The following is a 17,500-nucleotide window of genomic DNA, read 5'->3' on the forward strand; positions in this document are numbered from 1 at the left end:
AATATTGCATCATATAAATAACATGAGCCATACCATGGATTAGAAGTCACCCCTAATTTTACACAAAAAAAGCTGTCGATACAAATGTCAGATGGTGGAATATTTACAGATAAAACCACAAGATAGTAGGATCAACCTTTCAAATGAAGCCTGGGAATCTGACTATATAGACAGTATCTTCCTAAAGGCAACAATGAAGCTGAACCAATAAGCAGAACCAATTTCGGGTTAGATGTGACCCCAGGCATCACCTAAGGACATATCTCCCACTATATATTTCGCCAATATAACTTCTTCTATCATTCATTGCTTGGTAAGGATGGAAGTTAGTCCACTAAAACACCAGTGTTTTAATGGGCCTTTATATATAGTATACTATATAATACATGTATATATATATATATATATATATATATATATATATATATATATATATATAGATATATCGAGCTACAAATGTCCTTTAGTATCTAATTTGCTCTAACCCGGAATTAATATATTTTCATATATGTTTAACAGAGGGAGAATTTATTAAGCGATAATAGAATTGCCGGCTGACAAGCCAGGAACCGTCGACCTCTCAATTCCAGGACTGGCAGTGAAGCCTTAGCCACCAACCCCGCCACCGCAAAAGATATAAGTTTATGCCGCCTCCCATCTCAAATAACTGCCGCGCTCAGGTATTTTTTTGTTCTGGAGACTGCATCAAGCCCATCTCGTCCTCGGTAGCGTGGTAGTGCTTTTGCCCGCACGTAGTCATTATATAAGTCATATCACATTACCGTGATTCATATACATATATCGAGCTACAAATGTCTTTTAATATCTAATTCGCTCTATCCCGGAATTAAACATATTTGAAAATATATTAATTCCGGGGTAGCGCGAATTAGATATTAAAGGAAATTTGTAGCTATGTATAAGAATCACGGTAATGTTATATGACATATATATATATATATATATATATATATATATATATATATATATATATATATATATATATATATATATATATGAAATGATGTATTGAGAATATAACATGATTACCATTATTAATATAAAGCATTAACTTGGCATATACATATTTTGATTTGGCTGCACTGTAGAGAGATGACAAAATGTTAAATCAGGAGTGCGTCAGGACGGAAGAGGATTGTCTTCGTAACGAGATCTAATGCCTAATGTCATCATGAACATTTTTTTGTAATTTTCATAATTTTGTCTCCCATTAGTTTTGGGTGGCAAAGACAGGTCGCGCCTATGTTTGTGTGTGAGAGGAAGTAGGTATACTTCTGAATCTGGATTTAGTTAGATTCCTGGGTGGTCTATCCATTGTATATGACGTCATGAATCTATTCCAGTGCAATGAAGTTGTTACGTGATAGTGACGTCATCTTGAGGGGAGTGTCTTGTGAGAAAGTTCGTACATGAGTGGTAGATTCTGTTCCCCTATATTTTGACAGGAAAGGATCCTTGGCACTTAGAAGCGGCTAAACCTGAATAGCCTTGTCTTGATTTTTTTAGTGTGCAATTATAGCTTAAATGGGTAAGCATATATTTATGCCCAAGAATAACTTTATCTTTTGTATCTTAAACATTTGTTTCAGAGATGTCCACTTTCATATGATTTTTTTTATATTATTTTGGTTTATTTACAATCTATTTATGTGGGATTTCTTTTTTTTTCGCTCTTAGACGGATCTAGAACTGGTACTGGTATTGGTATTTTCCTGGTAAATGGTGTTATTTGAGAGACTTATGACTTTGATTACCTACCTTATGACTGATGTATAGTTGTTGTAGAGAAAGGGGTGGACGGGATTGGTCCGATCCCCAGGGTTATTTGGGTTTCCTGTTTGAATTATAATATCCTTTTATAATGGTGCATTGTTTGGAGTTTTCATTGGGTTGTGTTTAGAAACTAAAGTTTAAGATTTTGACTTATTCAGTTAATTTTTTCTTTGAGAAATTTATTTATTTAGTTAGTCCTTTTGTTCCTAAATGAATAAAGTCTGTATATTTTTGTAATTTGTGAGTCTGTTTTAAGGGCCTGAGGTAATTGTGATATATGAGTTGCATAGAAGTCGATTGGTTGGTTGAGAGAGAAAAAGATATAGTGCTTAAGGTTAGCCCCATCGTTACCAGAGAGCCTCGAAAAGGCAAGTTCACATATTGCATCCTCTCTGAGGGTATATAACACACACACACACACACACACACACACACACACACACACACACACACATATATAATATATATATATATATATATATATATATATATATATATATATATATATATGTGTGTGTGTATATATATTATACATGCATATACATACATATAGGTAACTTTCGATATTAAATGAAAATATATGAACGTAAATATTTTTGGTTGACATTACAATATAAAGAATGTTTCCTATGTAATTAATCATTTTTAGATACAGTAACTGAATTTTCTAAAAATGATTTTCTCTTTACTGCGAAGAGAATCCCTAAACACTATATTTCCCTATTTAGAGTGCCAACCAAAGATTTCATCTGTTCACTGTAAAGATATTTATTTCTCTAGTATTTGACATACAGAATGAAGTAAACATTGAGATTAGATTTGTGTATTTTGTTTTATTCCAAAGTAACTATAACAAGCATACTTCACCTCTTGATGGGTGCTTTCAGTGAAAAGTTCTCATATATATATTCCGCGATATGATAAGTCAGCATAATGATCTGTAGTTGAAATATTTATACACAAAAAATCATGTAAAGTAGATCAGTGACAAAATCAGAATACCCGAAGTAGAAAAAAAAGCTGCATACTCGCGCATTCAGCCATGAGTGCACACAAGTGGTCTTATTTAGAGGCAACGAACGATTCTGCATGAGAGAGAGAGAGATTTTATATGCCAAGATTTATTAACGGTCGTCAACATCCAACGCCACTCAACAGGTCTTGAATAAATAATTGTTTGGCAACGCACCCGTCCCAGACAAAATATCAGGTGGCGTGTATTCTTTATGGAACATTTCCCATTTCCATTTGATAGCAAGTGAGTGACACTTTACTAACGGACGGATTACTTATTTATGAAGAATGGCTGGGGTAGAATAAATAAAAAAAAAAAAAATGTGCGGCAGACTTTTTATATCCTGGGCCGATTTTCTTACTGAATAACAGAATTCTTCTGTCATAATAATTTTTCGGTTTCAACAATGTTAGGGTATACTAGCTCATATAATTATGTATTATGAATATGTGATACTATACAGTTTTCAGCTATATGTATCTTTTTCTGTGCTCAGAACTGGAATTGAATACTGCCTATTTCTTTTCTTTTTTTTAGATTATAGACAATATTGCTCACTTATTTGAATTGCACATTTAGTTGTTCGTAAGAGTTTGAATGCATGTGAAAGTTATCCAAAACTGAATTTTTTTTCTGTAACATAGATAACATATTCAAAATAGTAGGATCAAGTTCAACTAATTATACACAAATGATCGTTCGCGATGCCAGCCTTGAACCTTTTTTTTTTTTAAGACCTAAAACTTTCACTGTCGCTCATGAGGGTCAGCGGCAAGGGACAGGGCGCAATGTCCAAGAGACCCAGCATTTGAGCTAATGATCGGCGTCCAAGTCTTCTCTCCACCCAAGATAGGACCAGGGATTATTAGGTAGTGGCTGCAGATGACTGCCGAAAACTCCCTGACCAAAGGGAAGATAATGTCAAGTATAACCAGTGCAATCTATTATACCATGAATGGGGGTCGAACTGGTAACCACTGTGAAGCCCAGGCAAAAACAGCTGCAGTTTTTCTGTTATTGATTTTCTTGTATATTATATCATAATAGTCTTAGAAAATGTGGGATGTTCTATTGGAATTATAATTGTTGTCTTTTAACAACAGCAGAATATAACCTACAAAAATGAGTATTAAGAGAACGAATTATTTTCATTAAAGTTTAAGGGTAAAAAGTGTCTTCTGATTTTTTGTATTAACTGCCTTTTTTGATGGGACAAGGTCTACATTAGACATTAGACCTGCAGCAGAGTAATTCAATAATGTAGTATGATTGAGAAAGTTGATTGGCTTTCTGATAAAAAAGGAATATACACAAAGGAAAGCAACGTTGTAAGATTTTGCAGTTCTCCAGAACAGGTTTACATTATCCTCTAGGGTAAAATTATTGTTTGTTAAATCGCCTTCAACATGAGGACTCCAGATATGCCTAGATTATGCTGCATGCCGTGATTTTATTTTGATTGCTTCCAAGACAGTAAACAATGTTTACATACTACCTTGGTACAATTTTACCATGGTATTTCTATTCACTTTGCAGGGTGTTGCATTATAGGCTATGCTCCTGAATTTTACTATCATGGGCAAATGAGGGGTAATGTAAACACTGCGCCGAAGGCCTTTGAAATTATTATTATTATGACATATTGTTAATTTGGTACATTAGAGACTGGGTACGCTGAGTTTATTAGGAACTTTTTTTTACGTTGTGAACATTTCATTTATTTGGAACCTTTTGTATCTAGTCTATTTAGTCAATTTTGCCACTGATACATTTGCTATACTGGACATATTTTTACATTCAGTGTGTGACTTATCTTATGATTTTCTTACTAATAAAGACAGAATAACAAAATGGCATGAGTAACCTGCACATCAGTTTCTTTTCATTAGGGTATACAGCATTAACGGATAACAACTATATCGGCCTATGACTTTAAATCTGCTGAAAGCCATCATTACTTTTATGCATGAGAAAGGAGTTGAATATTTACTGCAACATGGATTAACAGAACTCAGTTCAAGTCACTTTAAGTCTCCATGCATGTTTGTGAAGAAACCAGATGGCTCATTTAAGATGTGTATTATTATAGAAAATTGAATTCCGTCAGTGTAGCTTATAATTATCCCTTTCCTCTTATAACTTGATAATATTAGGCAAGCCAAGTTTGTTTCCAAGATAGACTTGTTAAAAGGATATTATCAAATTCCTTTAGATAAGAATGCTAAGTTGCTGTCAGCTTTTATCACCGCTTTTGGATTGTATCTGTATACTATTCTGCTGTTTGGTCTGATGAATGCACCTGCAACATTTCAGTGAGTGATGGATCAACTGCTTGGATTTATAGAAGGAGTAGGTGTATACCTTGATGACATAGTGATTTACTCTACAGCATGGGAAGAACATCTGAAGATTCTGAGGAAAGTTTTCAAGAAACTATGAGAAGCAGGACTAACACTCAACCTAGAGAAGAGTGAGTTTGGGAAGGGGGACAATGCAGTATCTTGGGTTTAAGTTAGGAAAGGCCTTCTCGCTCCAGTAGCAAATGTAGAAGGTATCCGTAAGGCTACCCCACCTACCTCCAGGGAACAGCTACAGAGATTGTTGGGCATGGCTGGATTCTATCGTTGTTTCTGCCCAAATTTCTCAGCCATAGTAGCTCCTTCACAGACTTAACTAGTCCCAAAGCTATATTTATTTGGACTCCAGAATATCAAGAATCCTTTGAGAAGGTAAAAGCCATTTTAACTTCAAGACTAGTACTTCAAGCTTCACACTTCATCAAGAAATATGTGATATAAATTGATGCTTGTGACTGTGGAATTGGAGCTGTTCTACTACAAGGAGATGAAAGTAATATCTACCATCCTGTGTGTTTCATGTCTTTAAAATTGAAAAACATCAGAAAGTGCATTCATCTATAGAGAAAGAAACTCTAGCCTTAATCACAACATTGAAAAAGATTGCAGATTATTTATCCCATTGCGAATCGTTGGATTCGCAATGGGATAACCAATCTTCTAGGGGAGAATAACACCGGGATAACCAATCTTCTAGGGCAGGCATCTTATACTGTTGCTTTCGCAACTCATAACTTTCCCTCGGTAATTGTATGAAATGTAAGTGTTGGCAATATTTTTAGATTGATGATTAGTTTGCCTAGAGTTAATATGTTCAAATAATGTGCATTCAGAATTCACAAAAAAAACATAATTTATAGTTAAGGAATAACGTAGAATGTGAACAGAGAGAGAAATTATCATTGACCATTTGAAGCAGGATATTGCTGTCATCACTTAGAGGCTCGTGATCAGTTTTTTTTATTTACTTATTTAATCTCCTGTTTTGACAAGTCTTCATCTAGAGTAATATCCAGAATGTCAAGAGAAGATTGCATCATCTTTTGTAAGATTGTTCTTTTCTAGAAGGATTCTGATTAAACGTTTGACGTACATCTCATACCTTTCATTTCATTTTAGTAATTAGAGAAACTTTCCTTATAAAATTCTTTAATATTATATCTCTCGATTTGTCAAAAGAGAATTTCTTGGCTTGCAAATATTTTAATTATATAATGGAAGCGTTTGTGATATCATCCACAGAAATGAGAACACACGATGCTTGCAATTATATTTAAAAAATTATTCTTTTCATTTTAAGTGACTTTTATTGTCTGAAAATGTGTAATAATGAAGATTATTTATGATTTTAATTCCACTTTCTCTCTATTTATTGATTTTAAAGAGAATATTTAAGAAAATAGAAGAGTTTCGTCGCTCAGACGTTTTGGGTCAGATACCCTCCTTGGTCAGTTAAGCTTCCACAGAGAGATGCTCTCTTTCTCTCTCTCTTGTGTACAAGAGGTATTTAAATGTAACTTAAAGATTTTGTAATGGTCACTCGTTTAATATAGTAGTTACAAAATTTATTCATGGAATCTGAACATACACTGTTATTATTATTTTATAGTGCCATAAGTGTATTTAACTCAAGAATCATAACAGGCTTCTAAGAGTGAAAAATTGCAGTTGGTGAAAGGTATTGTTTTGAAAGTTTTAAGCACACTTAAACTTGAGCTGAACTGAAAAAGTGCTTAAAATACTGAAAGTACTGAGGTTATTCCATGCGAATTTATTTCAGTTCTTTCACATTTTGGTGTTGGTAATTTTTTCTGAATTTAGCCTGTTTTTTTAAGTGTACGTGTGTTTCTAATTTACTTTTTTTTTATTGTTTCTTATTTTTCACATTTTGGTGGTAAATTTATTATTCTTGTATATTGTGTGATGTTTTGTATTCACAATTTATTTAATTAACTTACGTGTTCCTAATTGATTTATCTTTGCATATTTAATTTAATACTTGTGAATTAATTTGCATTTAACTAAATTTCTTTTCAAATATTAATTGTTCCTTAACAGTTTGAATTTATCTTGAACAATTCAATTTCTTGATTAATTAATTTTGATCTAATATTGTTTCAAAACTAATTCAAGAATTAATTAAAATTTGTTTTGTTTCAAGTAGTAGTAATTTTCCTTGAAAATTTGAATTTCGATTATCAATTTTAAGTTTAAAAATAAATTTTGATTGTTAACATTTTTATGGCATTATTTTAATTATACACCAGTACATTTAATTTTCATTAGGTATAAATATAAAGTAGTAATTGTACTGTTTTCCTTCAACTTTTATTGAAGTGAGTTAGAACCAGGGAAATACTTTGACTTTTAAAGTTGTTGATGGAGTGATTACCTTTAATTAATTTAGTTTCATATATGATTATCTCACACCTGTTTTTAAATGAACATTAGTCTGATTTCTTGTATGATTAATAAGTTTTCTGAGGGATCACTGTTGACTTTAGAGTAATAAGTCGTATTTTATCTGTGATGAAGATACAGGTGTTTGGATGCTGTGAGGTAAAAACATTTTGATTGGTAAGTGTAATGACCAGATATTTGGATACTTTTTGTCACATATATATATATATATATTATATATATATATATATACATATATATATATATATATATATATATATATATATATATATATATATATATATATATATATATATATATATATGAATAACTTGATCACGAAGTATATAAAACGTGATGCTATGTATAAATAAAGGTTTTTTGCCACGAAGGAAAAAAATGAAAAAGCGAGATAGCCGTATACTTTCCGGTCCTGTTCAGACCCTTTACTAAGGCAAACTGATTTTACAGAGGAAAACATAGTCAAAAGAAGGCTTAATATCCAAACTGACACTACAAGATTAGAAATAAGGGCGATTTCACTCTACAGAAAACAAGGAAACCCCTGAGGGTAGCCACACCTTGGAGGATACACACGCGGTGTAAAACCTGTTATTCTTCCAGAAAACAGTACATTTTGAAAAAACAAGGAAGCATATACAATTTAATATCATGAAATGTACAAAACAAATTTTCCCCATATTATTAATGAAAAGACGAAAGAAAATATAAATATATATATCGAGCAAGAGAAAGAGGGAGAGAGAATATCGAACCAGAGAGAGAAGAGAGAGAGAGAGAGAGAGAGAGAGAGAGAGAGAGAGAGAGAGAGAAATAATAACTATATCATGTGGGGCTAATTTATTAGTACTTCATTTATTTTAAGGTCCTTCATAAACATCTTACAAATATATGGGTCCAAATGGTACATTCACAGACTAAGATTTAAGTTGCCTATTAGTGATTTGTATAATTGCCGATTCCGTAAATTTCTTGAAACATAATCCTTAGATCTAGCAATTACTGAGGTATCACCCCCAGTTAATACAATGAGATTTTTCACTCAGATGGATAAACAGTGCATTTGAAGTCTCTTGCTCGATATATATAATTATATTTTCTTTCGTCTTTCATTAATAATAATTTTTGGGAAAATTTGGGTGTACATTTCATGATATTAAATTGCATATGCTTCCTTGTTTTTTCAAAATGTATTGTTTTCTGGAAGAATAACTTGTTTACTGCGTGTATCCTCCAAGGTGTGGCTACCCTCAGGCATTTCCTCGTTTCTGTAGAGTGTAATCGCCCTATTGCTAATAGTGTAGTGTCAGTTTGGATATTAAGCCTTCTTTTGACTATGTTTTCCTCTGTAAAACCAGTTTGCCTTAGTAAAGGATCTGAACAGGACTGAAAGACTCGGCTATCTCGCTTTTTCATTTTTCCTTCGTGGCAAAAACCTTTATTTATATATATATATATCATATATTATATATATATATATATATATATATATATATATATATATATATTGTATATACATATATATAATATATATATTATATATATATATATATATAGAATATATATGACCAGATATATTTGGATACTTTGTCAATATATATATATACTATATATTATATATATATATATATATAGATATATATATATATATTATATATATTGTGACAAAGTATCAAAATATCTGGTCATTACACTTACCAATCAAAATGTTTTTTCTCACAGCAGCCAAACACCTGTATCTTCATCACAGATAAAAACGACTGATTACTCTAAAATCAACAGTGATCCCTCAGAAAACTTATTAATCATACAAGAAATCAGACTAATTTGTTCATTAAAACACTGGGGTGAGAAATAATCATATATGAAACTAAATTAATTAAGGTAATCACTCCATCAACAACTTTAAAAGTCAAAGTATTTCCCTGGTTCTAACTCACTTCAATAAAATTGAAGGAAAACAGTACAATTATTACTCTATATCAAGTTATTCATATATATATATATATATATATATATATATATATATATATATATATATATATATATATATATATATATGAATAACTTGATTACGAAATATATAAAATGCGATGCTGTGTATAAACAAAGGATAATGAAACGGAGGAATATGAAAAACGAGAAATGCTAAGATCTTTCGATCTTAACAACCCTTTACTTCAGGCAAGACTGATCAGAACAAAGAGAAACACAGTTCAGGTAAGCATATACAAACAGACAATACAGGATTAACATAAGGTCCAATTCACTTTAAAGAAAATTAAAAATGCGCGTGGGCTACATAAAGATTATAAAAAGCAGCCAGCCACTTGTGATTATATGTAATTTAGTTAGAAAAGAATACATTTTGAAAACAAAGAGGCATAAACGAAAATGTTCAAACAATGAGTGGGAAACGAACATAAGATATAAATCTAGCGGGCATGATTGAGAGAGAGAGAGAGAGTGAGAGAGAGAGAGAGAGAGCATAATGATAACTAAAAATATGTGGGACTTATTTTAAGATCCTTCATAAATATTTTATGAATATATGGTCCAAATGGTACAATCCCAGTCTAAAGATTCAGGCTTTTTTTTATTATTGATTGATGTAATTGCTGATTCCAGTAAATTTCTTGAAACATAATTATTAGACCTAGCACTTACAGAACTATTGTCCCAATTTATACAATGAGATTTTTCTCTCAGATGGCTAAATAGTGCACTTGAAGTTCTGGCTGTTCTAACTGAATACATATGCTGTTTAATTCGTATACCTAAATTTTTTGCTTGATTGACCGACATAAAAAAGACGGGCAATACTTACAAGGTATTTTGAAATAAATGATTTTGTTATTTGTTATAACAATACCATTAAAGGTACGCTAATTTAGAATAATCCTGTAACAAATAACATCATTACTTTCCGTAAGACTTTATTATGAACTTTCAGGAAAATAAATTAAAAAATTATTAAAAAACGAATGCAATACATTAATATGATCTCCTTCACCCATTATTGATAATATATAAATTTTAGATGCAATACGAAATCGGTCATTCTTTGGAGATTAAAGATATATAAAACTTCTCTTATTGAAGACCGTATTCTAATTCATTCGTTATGTAGCTTTTAGTTTTTCTTCATCAGAGAAAATTTCAGTTGCTACAGCAAGTCACTAGATTTACGAGAGAGAGAGAGAGAGAGAGAGAGAGAGAGAGAGAGAGAGAGAGAGAGAGAGAGAGAGAATTATGCTACACAACTGCTGTTTGCGGGCTGAATATTAAATGAGATGCATACTGCGGAAAACTGCGGTCTTGCCTGTGTTGGCTCTTTGCTTTGATGGTGAGACTCCCAACATGTATTTAATATTATTCTCGCTCAGCCTTTTCATACATCAGGAAAAATCGGTTGAACGATAGGCACTCCATTTTTATGTTCACATATGGGGAAGAGGACGATGAAAACTTCCGATTTCTATTCATAGGGAGATTATATCATCAAGATGTTGTATCTTCTTTTTTCTTTTATAAATTATTTCGTAAAACAGTTGCATATTTATCGTATAAGGAATCTATTTTAATTTCCAGTGCTAAAAAAAAGTATGAAATCTGCTTTTCTCTCTGTACAATTTTAGTAACTCATTTAACAAAAAACATATTCGTAAGATCTTTATCCTACATACTGTAAACATTCCTAACTCTCCCAATCTTACACTGTTATGTTTAACGTTTTACCAGAATACATATAATAATTGTTCTTTTACGTCGAAAGTACGCGGCATTCATTTTCTAAAGATTTTTTTTATGTCTGTATCAGAAAGGAAGACTAATACACTGGTATTTTTAAGCATAATCGGAATTCGGTTCCTTCATGTTTCAGAAAAATTCTTATCCTGTGACATCTGTTATGAAAAGTAAGTAAAATGTTGTTAATAAAACTGAAATGTTTGCATTACTGGAAAAACAATATGACAAGGGATTTGAATGAAATTGTTTTCCAATGGTCAAACAATGAGTAATCAGGTTTTCTTGTATGGCTTACTGCGAATTTCAGAATTAGTATAATTTCTACCTATGATATGTCATCTTTTGACGAATGAGCATTTGGTGAATAAATGCTGATGAGAACAAGCTATGGCGTGATCCGACTTCCAGCTTACTCGTGGGACGCGTGCAAATTTTTCACTGACGCATAAGTTGCAAACATTATATTCGTAACTTAGCATAATTAATAATTATAATTTGTACTACTCATCCTAACAACAAGGATCAAATAAAAAGGGCACAAATTAAGCACGTCCATGTGTTCTCACTTATAAGTGGAAACAAAATAATTGAAAGGAAATATAGCATTTAAATTCAATACATAAAATAAATCAAAATTTGCTAAAATTACAGACAGATACCCCATTGTTTCACCAACGATAACTAAAGAAATATGATATAATTTGTTATAAATATTTTTTATGCTGTTTAATATGCACATTATTATTTTTTTTTTTTTACATTTTTATTCTAATAAATATCTTATCCTATTGTTCCTGTATCTCTACCTCAACGCGAAACATCTTTTTCAGACCTTTTTAGACCTTTCCTACACACACCCCGCCTCCACCAACAACAAAGTAGTTTGTAAAATTACTCCTCGAGTAAGCAAAAATGTCCGGTCAACACAATCTTGTAAAGGTATTAGGCTATATGTGTGACGTAACGATCATCTCTCTCTCTCTCTCTCTCTCTCTCTCTCCTCTCTCTCTCTCTCTCTCTTCGTATCTTTAATTATCAGTTAATTGTATTATCGAAATTTTATTTATAAAAACAACGTTTCCAATGCAAGGCGATGGAAGTGTCTCGTTTGGGTGGTTGTCATATTGTTTATGAATCTTGTATAATGTGGCCATTATAGGAAGCCATTAATTTTGCATCGTACCCGATGACCGCGAATAATTGGTTAATGTTTATTAATCACTATTATGAGAACTATGATTTCTTTATAATAAGTACAATATTTGGTTGTTGACTATTTTGGCAATTGTAGGGGTGAAAGTACTTTTCGAATGATACTTGGGAACCGAACAAAACTTTAGATATTTGCAACAGATGAATTAATAATAATAATAATAATAATAATAATAATAATAATAATAATAATAATAATAATAATAATAATAATAATAATAACAGGAATGATAACAGCGGCACAAGATCAGGACCCTAAGAACCAGATATGTTCAAAGAACGATAGATGGAAATAACATCTCTCCCATATGTAGGAAGTGCAATACGAAAAAATGAAACCATAAACCATATAGCAAGCGAATGCCCGGCACTTGCACAGAACCAGTACAAAAAGAGGCATGATTCAGTGGCAAAAGCCCTCCACTGGAGCCTGTGCAAGAAACATCAGCTTACCTTGCAGTAATAAGTGGTACGAGCACCAACCTGAGTGGGGATAGAAAACGATCAGGCAAAGATCCTCTGGGACTATGGTATCAGGACATAGGGTGATACGTGCAAACAGACCAGACGTGACGTGATTGACAAAGTCAAGAAGAAAGTATCACTCATTGATGTCGCAATACCATGGGACACCAGAGTTGAAGAGAAAGAGAGGGAAAAAATGGATAAGTATCAAGATCTGAAAATAGAAATAAGAAGGATATGGGATATGCCAGTGGAAATCGTACCCATAATCATAGGAGCACTAGCACGATCCCAAGATCCCTGAAAAGGAATCTAGAAAAAACTAGAGGCTGAAGTAGCTCCGGGCCTCATGCAGAAGAGTGTGATCCTAGAAACGGCACACATAGTAAGAAAAGTGATGGACTCCTAAGGAGGCAGGATGCAACCCGGAACCCCACACTATAAAATACCACCAGTCGAATTGGAGGACTGTGATAGATGCAAAAATAATAAATAATAATATGTGGCTGGCCATGGAGTGGGTTAGGTCGTCAATGGACTTAAGTCAAGTTTAGGCTGTAAATGAGTACCTATTCCCTGATGGGGTAGGGTCCAGCCTATGGGTTAAATAGCAAAAAACTCAGCAATGACGGAAAGAAATGAAGGAATAAACGACAACGACGTAATATGGAACCTCTGGCAACAGAGGAGCTTCGTCCGGCAACCAGGTATTCAACCCAATTGAAGGGGAAGACGGTCAGGTACTTGGAGGTCGTCATCCAGCAACTGATCACCACAACGACAGTAATCAACAGCCTGAGATTGGAGCTACAGAAGCAAAAAGGAAGAAATGGACAAGAGAAGAAAATAAGGAAATATGGAGATGCTACATCAGAAGCAACCCAACGGAGAGAGGATATAGAAGAAGATTGGTCAACATCTGGAATGAGAGGAATAACACCCCCCAAACAGAGCAGAGGCTGGCAGATCAAGTAAGGAACATAAAGAAAAAGAACTGGCTCTCCCCAACAGAAAGAGAAGAACTGGAAAGGGAAATGTCACACGACAACGAATTACACGAAGACGAACTGAGAGACGATTGCCATAGAAGACTACAGGAGGATGAAGTATCAAACAACGACACACGAAGAAACACCGACGAAGTAACAGAGAGGACGGAATGGGTAGAAATGATTAGACAATGGATGGAGCCAGATACAGAGAGAACAAAGATCCCCTCCATGAAACCCTACAACACCAAGAAATTAAGGGAGAAAACAAGTGAGGTCAATGAAATAATGGGCATAATACACACCACCAGTATCACAGAAACAAATAACTTGGCATATGCAGGAGCAAGATTAGTAGCAGAACTGATGGGGATCGAACGCCAACACCACCAGTACAACCACCCAACAGAAACCAAACAGCAACCTCCTTGGAAAAGGCGCCTGGAAAAGCAATCATGGTGATGAGATCTGACTTGAGTAAACTGAAAGAGATGACAGAAAAAAGGCTAAGAAGCAGAAAACAAGGGAGGAACTCAACGAGAAATACAAAGTACAAGAGAGGGGACTAAACAACACAATAGAAGATGTAAAACAGAGGCTTAAGGCCAAAGCACATAAGATCCAACGGTACATGAACAGGAATAAGGGATACCAACAGAACAACTAAATTCTTTATTCGGAACCAACCAAAAAAAAGACTATACAGCCAACTAAGAGGGGAAGACAACCACCCAAGAAATTCCTGAAGCTGAACCAAGTAAGAGACTCTGGGAAAACCATATGGAGCAATCCGGTATCACACAACAAACACGCAATATGGCTCCAGGAAGTCAAGGAAGAAGAAACAGGGAGAATAAAACAAAGATTCACAGAGATCACGACAGACACAGTCAGACACCATCTAAAGAAAAGGCCAAACTGGAAAGCCCCAGGTCCCGATGAAGTCCATGGATACTGGCTCAAAACTTCAAGGCCCTACATCACGAATAGCAGAACAACTCCAGCATTGTATCTCAATCACCATGCACCCCGGGAAATGGATGACCACAGGAAGAACATCCTTAGTACAAAAAGACAAGAGTAAGGGAAATATAGCCAGTAACTACAGGCCTATCACCTGCTACCAATAATGTGGAAGTTACTAACAGGTATCATCAGTGAAAGGCTATACAACTACCTAGAGGAGACAAACACCATCCCCCCACCAACAAAGGCTGCAGAAGGAAGTGTAGGGGCACAAAAGACCAGCTTCTGATAGACAAAATGGTAATGAAGAACAGTAGGAGAAGGAAAACTAACCTAAGCATGGCATGGATAGACTATAAGAAAGCCTTCGACATGATACCACACACATGGCTAATAGAATGCCTGAAAATATATGGGGCAGAGGAAAACACCCATCAGCTTCCTCAAAAAATACAATGCGCAACTGGAATACAATACTTACAAGCTCTGAATAAGACTAGCAGAGGTTAATATCAGGAGAGGGATCTTCCAGGGTGACTCACTGTCCCCACTACTCTTCGTAGTAGCCATGATTCCCATGACAAAAGTACTACAGAAGATGGATGCCGGTACCAACTCAAGAAAAGAGGCAACAGAATCAACCATCTGATGTTCATGGACGACATCAAGCTGTATGGTAAGAGCATCAAGGAAAAAGATAACCCTAATCCAGACTGTAAGGATTGTATCTGGGGACATAAGGATGGAGTTTGGAATAGAAAAATGCGCCTTAGTCAACATACAAAAAGGCAAAGTAACGAGAACTGAAGGGATAAAGCTACCAGATGGGAGCAACATCAAATCACATAGATGAGACCAGGATACAAATACCTGGGATAATGGAAGGAGGGGATATAAAACACCAAGAGATGAAGGACAAATGATCAGGAAAGAATATATGCAGAGACTTAAGGCGATACTCAAGTCAAAACTCAACGCCGGAAATATGATAAAAGCCATAAACACATGGGCAGTGCCAGTAATCAAGAACTCCGCAGCATAGATCAGAAAACCAGGAAACATATGACAATACACAAAGCACTACACCAAGAGCAAATACAGATAGACTATACATAACACGAAAGGAAGGAGGGAGAGGACTACTAAGTATAGAGGACTGTGTCAATATCGAGAACAGCACTGGGGCGCAATATCTGAAAACCAGTGAAGACGAATGGCTAAAGAGTGCATGGGAAGAAGGACTAATAAAAGTAGACGAAGACCCAGAAACATACAGAGACAGGAGAATGACAGACAGAACAGAGGACTGGCACAACAAACCAATGCACAGACAATACATGAGACAGACTAAAGAACTAGCCAGCGATGACACATGGCAATGGCTACAGAGGGAGAGCTAAAGAAGGAAACTGAAGGAATGATAACAGCGGCACAAGATCAGGCCCTAAGAAACCAGATATTTTCAAAATACGATAGACGGAAATAACATCTCTCCGATATGTAGGAAGTGCAATACTAAAAATGAAACCATAAAACCACATAGCAAGCGAATGCCAGCACTTGCACAGAACCAGTACAAAAAGAGGCATGATTCAGTGGCAAAAGCCCTCCACTGGAGCCTGTTTGCAAGAAACATCAGCTACCTTGCAGTAATAAGTGGTACGAGCACCAACCTGAGGGGAGTGATAGAAAACGATCAGGCAAAGATCCTCTGGGACTATGGGTATCAGAACAGATAGGGTGATACGTGCAAATAGACCAGACGTGATGTTGATTGGCAAAGTCAAGAAGACACCGCCCCACAACGACCATCGCACCAGAGGGATCCTGAGGATGATAGAAGCGTTAGCTCTCATCCTGAGGACGTCCCTAGTAACCCTGAGGGTGATCACAGCTCAGCTCTCGCCCTGAGGACGACCTGTAGCAGCGCCCTTCGAGGGGACCTCCACCATCACCAATAAGGATGAGGCTCCGCCCACGAAGAGGAAAGCCAACCAGCAATGGGCCCCTGATGACATCGCTCGTGATGTCACAGTATTGCTCAATGAAAAGTGAGGTACCCGTTTCTTCAAGCCAACCGAATGCAATAAATAGCGTGAATACATCTGACACTGACCATTGCACTCAGCGATCCCGTCCCGAAGATGGCCAAACAAGGTGGCCGAAACATGTAGACGCCTTTTAAAAACCAGAAAAGAAGAAATAACAGAAAATACCGGATAGACCCCTGACAACTACGGCCTGTTCCCGACCTACGAAACGCACCTGTATACCTGTTGACGACCCAGCCTGTCCCTGATAACCAGTTTGCTTTTGATAACACCAGCCCGCCCGAAATTTCCGTTGACGACCTACAGCACGATGAACATTGGACAGCTTGCCTTTATAATACCAGTGTGCCAGAAAGGCAAATCATAAGGAAAATTGAAAGAATATTGTACAAAATCAATTCTGTGAATTCTGCCATTATTTTTAATAAAACTTGTTTGAAAGAAGGTCTGTTTCCAGCATACACAAATATCCGGCATGCA

Source organism: Macrobrachium nipponense, chromosome 4 (assembly GCF_015104395.2).
Source record: "Macrobrachium nipponense isolate FS-2020 chromosome 4, ASM1510439v2, whole genome shotgun sequence".
NCBI lineage: Eukaryota > Metazoa > Arthropoda > Malacostraca > Decapoda > Palaemonidae > Macrobrachium > Macrobrachium nipponense.